Raw genomic sequence first — 12,008 nt, forward strand, 5'->3', positions numbered from 1 at the left:
ATGCTAAGCTAGCTTAATGCTAATTTAGCTTATAACGTGGTACATCCAATCCTGGCAAAATAGATATCGTCGGATTCGACATGATGCAAGGAATCGATAGACACCAATTTTATGATTTTGTGACAAACTGTTCACAAGTTACAGCCTCTTAGCCAATTTTGGGTTGACCTTGTTACATTTGTGACATCATAACTTTTTTATTACAGTATAGCAAAAAAATCGGGAACAGTACTTTTATGCGGCTCGGTCCGAAGATCATTTGAGCAAATTTTGGACAATTTTGGACAAATTTTGAAGGAGGAGTAGCGAAAAAACTGTTTTACATTCGCTCCAATATGGCGGCCAGTCACATTGTTGGAAAATGACAAATGAGATATCGTCTAAATCGGCATAAACCAAGGAACATAATGTCATAAAGAACTCAAAATTTGAACAATATTTTCAAATGTTATAAGCGTTTTTTCAAAAAACAATGATATATCTGGAACACTAGGTGGCGCTGTGATCAAACTTCTCATGTCGCTTTAGGACATGGTGTCGGTCATCCCTACCAAATTGTGTGCTGATATGTCAAATAGTTTAAAAGATATTGCAATTTATGACAAAATTCAAAATGGCGGACACGTGGTACATTCCATCATGGCAAAATCGATATCCACGGATTCGGCATGACGCAAGGAATCCATAGATACCACAATTATGAATTTCTGACAAACTGTTCAAAAGTTATTGGCCAAAATAGCAATTTGTCATATCTCATGACCCGTAGGTGGCGCTATTCCCAACTTTGGCATGGGACCTCAGAACATGCTTCCGATGAAGTGTACCAATTTTCGTTTCGATTGATCAAACTTTGGCCGAGATACAGCCTCTTAGCCAATTTTGGGTGGACCTCGTTAAGTTTGCGACATTATAACTTTTTTTTTTCCAGTATAACAAAAAAATCGGGAACAGTACTTTTATGCGGCTCAGTCTGAAGATCATTTGAGTGCATGTTTGGACAAAATTGGACAAAATTTGAAGGAGGAGTAGCGAAAAAACTGAATACTGTACATTTCAAAATGGCCACTACTGTAATGGGCGGGGTCTTAATGTAAGGTATTGGTTGTGATCAGCATGATGAGTGGAATCAGGTGTACTAAGTTTCATGTCTCTAGATCAAAGGGTTCAAAAGTTATAACCATTTCAATGTTGAATTTTTGAACTGCTGGTGGCGCTATAGAGTTGGTCCTAGAGGGTCAAAAATTGGTCCAATTACTATTCACTAGCATCACTACAAGTGTGCCAAATTTCATCATTTTCCTACTTACGGTTCATAGGGCTGCCATAGACTCCCATTCACGGAATAATAATAATAAGAAAATAAAGCTGCAAGCAGCCTTACGGGGCCAAGCCTTCAATGGTTCCATGGGTTCAAAAAGTACTTAAAAATACTTTGCTTTCCAAACTTTAAAAGAAACTTTAATAACCAAAGTATTCTTACTTATTAACTTCTTACCTCACAAAAGAAATGAGATCATCCAGCTGCCGAGGTTCAGTAGTAAAAAAGAGAATGGACTCAAAATAAAGACTTTGCATATAAATGAAACACACGTTGTATTTAATAGGAAGAAAGAATAGTACAATGCTTTTCAGTATGATAAAGAAATTGAAATGACACAACTTTATAAAGTTGTAAGACAAAGGACTTGAACCCACAATCTCTGGGTCATATGCCTGTCACTCATTGAGCCCCTGGGAAGTCATGTGTTTCCATAGATGTAGAAGTTCCATAGTTCAAATGAGAATCAACTCAAAATGAAGATTTAGTATTTAAATGGACAGCATGTTACGTTTAATGAGTTTAGTTGATATTATTGTGATTCACTGTTAGGTGGTTGTCCTGCACCTTTAACAAATAAAGTTAGTCCAAGATGCAGTATATAGATCGATAAAATATTATTTTACAACATTAAGATTAACAGGTTCTTGTAAGAATCTTACAATTCTGGACTTTTGGTACTACTAAGAATATTGAACTGCACTAAAGGAGAGAATGTTTTGTTTTTGCATGTGGGTCCTAAAGTCTGGAGCAGGTTTCCTGATAATATTCACTATTCTGTCAAACATTCCTAGTTTAATTGTAGATTAAACACTTCTCTTTAAACAAGAATTCACGCAATGCATTTTATAATCTTGTAATTTTGTTATATTAGATCTAATACATATTTTTATGTTCTATTTTCAGTTTCTAAATTGTCATGGGCATATTAGATATTAGGTCATTAAGTTAATATTCAGAAAAAATACAAGTACTCCACAGCGACTCTAGGGGTCACTGTTTGACAAATGGAAATTTTGCATGGTGTGTCTTTGATGTAATACAACACTATTAACTAAAGCTTAAAACAATTATTGAACCTGGTCTTTAAACTGTAGAAGTTTGTCAGTTTATAAATCCATTAACACCATATACCTAGCCTCCCTTTGTTCTACTAATGGTCACAATTGTGACCTGACGAATAATCAAGTTTTTTGTATGGATTTTGATATATATTTTTGACGTAATTGTTAAAGATTGTTTAATATCCTTATGTATTCATACATGTTATCTCAGGGAAAAGAAATTGGAATTACATGGGTTAACTGCCATATGCAACTGTAACCTATATTTTTGCTACAAGTACATTACTTTGACAGTCATCTTTGATAATGTCTTGTACAATTAAGTTTTTTTTTTTATGCTGCCTAGAAACAATATTGTGAGAGGTGATAAAAATGTGAATTAAAAATAACGATTATTTTTAGTTTAAATACCATTTAGCACATTGGATAAAGTAAGCAAATTAGAGGGGGCCTTTGAAGTGATTTTAAAGCACCATTGTTGCATATTTAAATCTTTACAGAACAGAATACCAACCGTTTCTTTAGTTATTCACAATGACACTTATGGTTACACTACTTGCTTTTCCCAGTATGGTTTGTGAAACTAAACTTAGTGCCTAGTTAAGAATGGCTAGAAGAATGCACGCAACTTTCCAAATGCAAGATAAGCCCATGCAATAAAGGTCACATATTCCAAGAATTGACACACATTTGTTTTAATAAAAAAAAAACACATTAAACAACATTTAACAAAGCTTTGCCATAAAAATGAAATAAAAATCAATCAGTAGCATTTCAGAACATAATGGACAAAATTAAGCTAATTTCAATAGAAAACATGACTTAAATCAATATTTGCCATTCATTAAAAAAAAAAAAAAAAAAAAAAAAAAACACCAATACCATCATTTCAATATATATACACACACACACACAACCATCTTAGTTGTGCATTTCAATACAAAGTCATTTTTGTATTATTTTTACAGCACTCTTCTTAGTCAAAGGTTTTTTAGCTGGTGTAATAGGAGGCGTTGTTGGCTCAGATGGTCTTTTAACTGGAGACTTGGGTTCTGGAGTGCTTTGTGTCTCTGTGACACAGAGGACAGGGTTGATTTCATCGATATTCACTTCAAATAAATCCTCATCACTGGGATGAGCGGATGAAGCGTTTTCAATATTGGTGACTTCCAAACAGTTATTATATGTTAAAGTCAGTTCATCGGAGGATAGAAAGAGTTCTTCTATATCTTGTGAATCACAAGTTGACAGTTCAAGTTCTGGTGCTATGAATTTTGACAAAGTTGAGTTCGAAACCGTAAGAGAAGTTATTTGACTGTCTTGATTTATCTCAATTATTCCATTGCATTTTGTTATATAGCTTTTTGTGTTCCGTAGAATTTTGCAAGTCGGGCAACGGTGAAATTGCTGTTTGATGTTGAATTGTTCTTGTGATTTGTGGCATTTTGGACATTGTTTTTTAATGTTTATTTGCACCCCTATTGGCTTTTGTTTCACCACTGTATTAGGTAGAGAGGGTTCTTTACTGATTTTAGGGCCTTGACCAGGTGGGAAAACTTGGTCCTGTGCAATAGGTTCCATGGTTGTTTTCAGGGTTGTTGTGAGGCTCTTAAGGCTGTTGTACAGTCTAGTTTTAAGATTGGTAAAGGTGTAGGAGTTACCTAGTTGCAGTTTTGAAACTTGGTTTTCCCAAAGAGTAAGTTGAATTTCTCCAGATGGATCTTGCAAGGAACATTCTTGGATCTCACAGTCTGTACCCCAGGCCTTTACAGTAGTTGCGTTGTTTAGCTTGCATACTGTTGCAGATATTTTAGTGATCTGAAAATTTAAAGAAAATCGTACATGTACAATCAAAAATATACATCAATAAACATGATTACAAGGGAAATGTATACAACTGCTGTTGTGGTCATAAGAAGAGGAAATAGCCAAACTTTTCCACACATTAACCAATTTGAAACGCATTAATCATGTTTGTAAAGCATCTAGCAAAGATAACTGAGAAGCAGAGTAATCTTTGCCTGTGCATCTGAAAAATCTTTCACATTTTAGCATTTTTTTGAACGTCAGGCTACTTTAAAATGTTTTTCTCCCCATAAAAACGATTTTGCACAATCTACAGAGGGCTAATATATGTGATTGTACTACTCTCCAGAGCATTACTACAACAAGTAAACAACCCTGTAGGCTATTTACACAGTGAGAAGGTTGAAAAAAAAACAGCTTACCAATTGTCGTGATCCCAGAGTTTTTGCTTCTTCTACAGTGAGTTTTTCTATCTCTTTTGGTGGTTTGTGGGGAAATGTAGATGTTGCGACTTCCACAGCAGTACTCCGATCACACTGAATGAAATATTCAGAATTATTGAGGCCTAAAGAATGAAAAAAGTGAGAATTGATATGGGCTTGTTTGTACAATGAATTTGAAAGGAATACGATTACTGAAAGTTTATCAGATAGAAAACAGGATTAAATAGCTAGACTACCACTTACTTGGCTTTTTTGTTATGTTTGACAGTTTAACCGCTGTCCGATTTAATGCTAATGTTGTCCAAGTTTGATGTTTTTCGTGCGCAAAGATGACAGCTTGGTGATATTCACTGCGACCTGTTTGCAAAGTTGCATTAAAAAACTTTGAGTTTGTTCTAGACAGTTGCACTCTGGAAACTGCATGAATGTAAACATAAATGCAGTTGTCAGATTCACTGGTCTCTGGTCTATTTAAATATTTGTTCATTTTTGCTGTTGCATGAAAAAAGAGGTTTGCAAGTGGTGTGATTTATAGTAGATTAGGCCTACTAGAACAGAAATTGACAATGCTTGGTATGCAATTAACAAACGATTCAATTAGGGTGATTGCAGGAATTAGTAATACATTCATCAAATTGCTGAGTTAATCATTTTAGAATTGGGAAGCTTGGTTTAGTGGAGGCAAGAAATGGATCTGAAAGTCTGCTGGAAATAATTGAAAGGTAAATTTACTTGTATAATGCCTTTTAGGGATGGAGAAATGAAGCCTCTTGAACTTAATTAAGCTTTACTCTGATTGTTTTGGGAAAATATTCAAAGCATCAGGAGCAGCAATAAACCTGGAGTGCAGCTCTGTGTATAATGATAGTGTATTGTTTGATGTGTAATGATATTTTGTTGCTTATTTGAGAATAAATAATTGTATACATTATGTAAATTCTTTAGGTTAGCTTTTACTAGTCTTTTTGGCAATATACCTCAACTAATTGATGTTGATCCAAATAATGTACTGTTAGAATAGTAACTATTTGTAATTTAACATTCATGTAGTAACTAATTAACTTCTATTTACAATTACAATTTATTTTTTAAAACAATTCTTAATGTTAGATAATACAAAAATGTTCATGTATTTTAATGTGATTTTATGGTTTACTATTATGATAAAATTACTTTTATTTATTGTCCACATGACGAGAAGGAAAAACTGATATTCAAGTCACTAAGTAAGTCTAATGTTTATGGGACTTAAAATAATTAAAAGATATGCATATGTACACATTCAAATGTTTAATGTCAGATCAGTTAATATTGTGGAGTTGGTCAAACCATTTCTTGTATGGAATTGAAAGTATTCTTTACTATATACTTTGCAATAAAATGTTGCCAGTGGTTGATCAATTGAATAGGCATTTGTGTTCTGTTTGAAGCTTTATGTATTTAACTTGAAATGTAAAAAAGGCAGCACAATTTAAAAAAATAGAGGTTTACCTAGACCACCACAAACATCTTATCATACCCTTCTGCTTTCCAGTTCACTACTTTACACACAATGCACAAACACATATATGAAGTTGAGAATTAACACATGGAGGCAAAAAAAAAAAGAGGATACGACTATACATAGGAAGAAAACAACCAATTTATGTAACTGCTTACAATGCAATTAGAATAGTTGAAAGTCAATGACTGCTCATTTGTTCACAAACCTTTCTGGATATTTAAGACTTCAGGTAAGAATCAACATAGAATGAACAAAAACACATTTCTAATCCCAAAAGAAAGATTACAACAATGCTTATCTGGATAATAAAGGAATTGAAATGACAACTTAACACATTTTTTTTTTAAATTAAAGTTGTCCCACATGGGGCTTGAACCCACTATCTCTGGGTCAGATATCTGTCACTCATCTCATTGCACCACTTGGAAGTTGTGTTTTGGCCAAGATGCAGAAGATCCATAGTTCAAGTGAGAAGCAACTCAAAATGAAGAATTTTTAAATAAATTATCTGTGTGTTCTATTCTACTAGCTCCTTCACCTGGAACAGAAGCAACTTGTCCACCACTTAAAGCCTTATGGTTTAGCCTGATAACTGAAGAGCCACATTAGAAAGAATGGCATCTGGCTAGCATGCTAACCAATTAGTATGCTAAGCTAACTAAGATAAGGCAACAAACACAGGCTAGATCAACTGCAGAGAGGAAGATCTTTGGTATGGGGGCTACTATCAAAAACCTGTTCATCATTTCTGTGCAGCTCGGTCCAAAGATCATCTGATCACACGTTGGACTACTCACTACAAGTGTTTCATAATCAATTAATTTCATAATACACAATTTTAAAGTTGTCCCACACGGGACTCGAACCCACTATCTATGGGTTAGATGCCTGTCACTCATCTCGTTGAGCCACTTGCCAGACATGCATCCACACAGCTGCCGAAATTCAATATTTTCAAGAGAGAATCAAGTCAAAATTAAGAATTTTGAAGTAAATGGAGAACATTTTGTATTTAAAAAGTTTAGATTAAATCATCCAAAATTGGTCAGATTACTACTCATTACCATCACTACAAGTGTGCCAATTTTCTAACTTGTGGTTCATAGGGCTGCCATTGACTACCCTTCTGGAAGAAGAACAACAATGAATTGGACGTAAAAGCACTGCATGTTGTGTGTGGCAGCTTCAGATGAGATCATTCTTATGCACAATGCCTGGAACAGATGCAACTTCTGCATCTTTTCCTGCCACAGTACCTCATGCGGTCTGGGCACATGTCACACTGAGTGGCGAACCCACGACGCTGAACATCGGGATCCGTGGTGTAACACGTTGAGCTAATCACTCATGCACGTTCACCAGCCTGCTGAGTAGAGGTTTCAGTGTGAGAATGAGTTCACAAAAAGTTCCATGACATGTTAACCAGATAAGCATGCTAAGCTAGCTTAATGCTAATTTAGCTTATAACGTGGTACATCCAATCCTGGCAAAATAGATATCGTCGGATTTGACATGATGCAAGGAATCGATAGACACCAATTTTATGATTTTTTGACAAACTGTTCACAAGTTACAGCCTCTGAACCAATGTTGGGTCGACCTTGTTAAATTTGTGACATCATAACTTTTTTATTACAGTATAGCAAAAAAATCGGGAACAGTACTTTTATGCGGCTCGGTCCGAAGATCATTTGAGCAAATTTTGGACAATTTTGGACAAATTTTGAAGGAGGAGTAGCGAAAAAACTGTTTTACATTCGCTCCAATATGGCGGCCAGTCACATTGTTGGAAAATGACAAATGAGATATCGTCTAAATCGGCATAAACCAAGGAACATAATGTCATAAAGAAGTCAAAATTTGAACAATATTTTCAAATGTTATAAGCGTTTTTTCAAAAAACAATGATATATCTGGAACACTAGGTGGCGCTGTGATCAAACTTCTCATGTCGCTTTAGGACATGGTGTCGGTCATCCCTACCAAATTGTGTGCTGATATGTCAAATAGTTTAAAAGATATTGCAATTTATGACAAAATTCAAAATGGCGGACACGTGGTACATCCCATCATGGCAAAATCGATATCCACGGATTCGGCATGATGCAAGGAATCCATAGATACCACAATTATGATTTTCTGACAAAGTGTTCAAAAGTTATTGGCCAAAATAGCAATTTTCCATATCTCATGACCCGTAGGTGGCACTATTCCCAACTTTGGCATGGGACCTCAGAACATGCTTCCGATGAAGTGTACCAATTTTCGTTTCGATTGATCAAACTTTGGCCGAGATACACCCTCTTAGCCAATTTTAGGTGGACCTCGTTAAGTTTGCGACATTATAACTTTTTTTTTCCAGTATAACAAAAAAATCGGGAACAGTACTTTTATGCGGCTCAGTCTGAAGATCATTTGAGTGCATGTTTGGAGAAAATTGGACAAAATTTGAAGGAGGAGTAGCGAAATAACTGAATACTGTACATTTCAAAATGGCCACTACTGTAATGGGCGGGGTCTTAATGTAAGGTATTGGTTGTGATCAGCATGATGAGTGGAATCAGGTGTACTAAGTTTCATGTCTCTAGATCAAAGGGTTCAAAAGTTATAACCATTTCAATGTTGAATTTTTGAACTGGTGGTGGCGCTATAGAGTTGGTCCTAGAGGGTCAAAAATTGGTCCAATTACTATTCATTAGCATCACTACAAGTGTGCCAAATTTCATCATTTTCCTACTTACGGTTCATAGGGCTGCCATAGACTCCCATTCACGGAATAATAATAATAATAATAAGAAAACCAACAGATACAATAGGTGCCTCTGCACCTTCGGTGCTTGGCCCCTAACTAACAGATACAATAGGTGCCTCTGCACCTTCGGTGCTTGGCCCCTAATAAGAAAACTAACAGATACAATAGGTGCCTCTGCACCTTCGGTGCTTGGCCCCTAATAATAATAATAATAAGAAAACCAACAGATACAATAGGTGCCTCTGCACCTTCGGTGCTTGGCCCCTAATAATAAGAAAACTAACAGATACAATAGGTGCCTCTGCACCTTCGGTGCTTGGCCCCTAAAAACTAACAGATACAATAGGTGCCTCTGCACCTTCGGTGCTTGGCCCCTAAAAACCAACAGATACAATAGGTGCCTCTGCACCTTCGGTGCTTGGCCCCTAAATATAGCTGCAAGCAGCAACACGGGGCCAAGCCCTGCAAGGCACCGCAATTAGAGCAAAGTTCAAAGGCTTGGCACCGCAATTAGAACAAGTACAGCAAAGTTCAAAGGCTTGGCACCGCAAGCAGAACAAGTACTGCAAACTGCAAGTACAGCAAGCTGCAAGCACAGCAAGTACAGCAAGTACAACAAGTACAGCAAGTACAGCAAGTACAGCAAGTACTGAAAGTACAGCAAGTACAACAAGTACAGCAAGTACAGCAAGCACAGCAAGTACAGCAAGTACAGCAAGTACAGCAAGCACAGCAAGTACAGCAAGCACAGCAAGTACAGCAAGTACAGCAAGTAAAACAAGTACAGCAAGTACAGCAAGTACAGCAAGTACAGCAAGTACAACAAGTACAGCAAGTACTGCAAGTACAGCAGCGCATCAAGCATTTAAGCACCAATAGCAGTGCAGAGCCGCAAGAACAAAAACAGCACAAATTGAATATACATGTAAATGAAGCACAGCGAGCATTTAAGCACCAACAGCAGAGCAGAGCCGGAAGGAATTGAAATGACAACTTTATACAGAATTTTAAAGTCGTCCCACATGGGACTCGAACCCACGACCAGAATGGTTCAGGATTCGAGATGCATGGTTTAGCTGATTGCGCCACTCAGAGGACATGAATTTCAAAACAGCAGAGGAGAGGGTTCAGTGTGAGAATGAGTTCACAAAAAAGTTCCATGACATGTTAACCAGATTAGCATGCTTATGACGTGGTACATCCAATCCTGGCAAAATAGATATCATCGGATTCGACATGATGCAAGGAATCGATAGACACCAATTTTATGATTTTGTGACAAACTGTTCACAAGTTACAGCCTCTTAGCCAATTTTGGGTTGACCTTGTTAAATTTGTGACATCATAACTTTTTTATTACAGTATAGCAAAAAAATCGGGAACAGTACTTTTATGCGGCTCGGTCTGAAGATCATTTGAGCAAATTTTGGACAATTTTGGACAAATTTTGAAGGAGGAGTAGCGAAAAAACTGTTTTACATTCGCTCCAATATGGCGGCCAGTCACATTGTTGGAAAATGACAAATGAGATATCGTCTAAATCGGCATAAACCAAGGAACATAATGTCATAAAGAACTCAAAATTTGAACAATATTTTCAAATGTTATAAGCGTTTTTTCAAAAACAATGATATATCTGGAACACTAGGTGGCGCTGTGATCAAACTTCTCATGTCGCTTTAGGACATGGTGTCGGTCATCCCTACCAAATTGTGTGCTGATATGTCAAATAGTTTAAAAGATATTGCAATTTATGACAAAATTCAAAATGGCGGACACGTGGTACATCCCATCATGGCAAAATCGATATCCACTGATTCGGCATGATGCAAGGAATCCATAGATACCACAATTATGATTTTCTGACAAACTGTTCAAAAGTTATTGGCCAAAATAGCAATTTGTCATATCTCATGACCCGTAGGTGGCGCTGTTCCCAACTTTGGCATGGGACCACAGAACATGCTTCCGATGAAGTGTACCAATTTTCGTTTCGATTGATCAAACTTTGGCCGAGATACAGCCTCTTAGCCAATTTTGGGTGGACCTCGTTAAGTTTGCGACATTATAACTTTTTTTTTTCCAGTATAACAAAAAAATCGGGAACAGTACTTTTATGCGGCTCAGTCTGAAGATCATTTGAGTGCATGTTTGGAGAAAATTGGACAAAATTTGAAGGAGGAGTAGCGAAATAACTGAATACTGTACATTTCAAAATGGCCACTACTGTAATGGGCGGGGTCTTAACGTAAGGTATTGGTTGTGATCAGCATGATGAGAGGAATCAGGTGTACCAAGTTTCATGTCTCTAGATCAAAGGGTTCAAAAGTTATAACCATTTCAATGTTACAATTTTGAACTGGTGGTGGCGCTATAGAGTTGGTCCTAGAGGGTCAAAAATTGGTCCAATTACTTTTCATGAGCATCACTATAAGTGTGCCAAATTTCATCATTTTCCTATGTACGGTTCATAGGGCTGCCATAGACTTCCATTTGCGGAAGAAGAAGAAAACTATTATTCTGACAATAACAATTGCTATTAAAGCTGCAAGCAGCCTTACGGGGCCAAGCCTTCAATGGTTTCATGGGTTCAAAAAGTACTTAAAAATACTTTGCTTTCCAAACTTTAAAAGAAACTTTAATAACCAAAGTATTCTTACTTATTAACTTCTTACCTCACAAAAGAAATGAGATCATCCAGCTGCCGAGGTTCAGTAGTAAAAAAGAGAATGGACTCAAAATAAAGACTTTGCATATAAATGAAACACACGTTGTATTTAATAGGAAGAAAGAATAGTACAATGCTTTTCAGTATGATAAAGAAATTGAAATGACACAACTTTATAAAGTTGTAAGACAAAGGACTTGAACCCACAATCTCTGGGTCATATGCCTGTCACTCATTGAGCCCCTGGGAAGTCATGTGTTTCCATAGATGTAGAAGTTCCATAGTTCAAATGAGAAATAACTCAAAATGAAGATTTAGTATTTAAATGGACAGCATGTTACGTTTAATGAGTTTAGTTGATATTATTGTGATTCACTGTTAGGTGGTTGTCCTGCACCTTTAACAAATAAAGTTAGTCCAAGATGCAGTATATAGATCAATAAAATATTA

The sequence above is a fragment of the Rhinichthys klamathensis genome, unplaced genomic scaffold, assembly GCF_029890125.1.
Source record: "Rhinichthys klamathensis goyatoka isolate OS25496 unplaced genomic scaffold, OSU_Roscu_1.1 h1tg000223l_1, whole genome shotgun sequence".
NCBI lineage: Eukaryota > Metazoa > Chordata > Actinopteri > Cypriniformes > Leuciscidae > Rhinichthys > Rhinichthys klamathensis.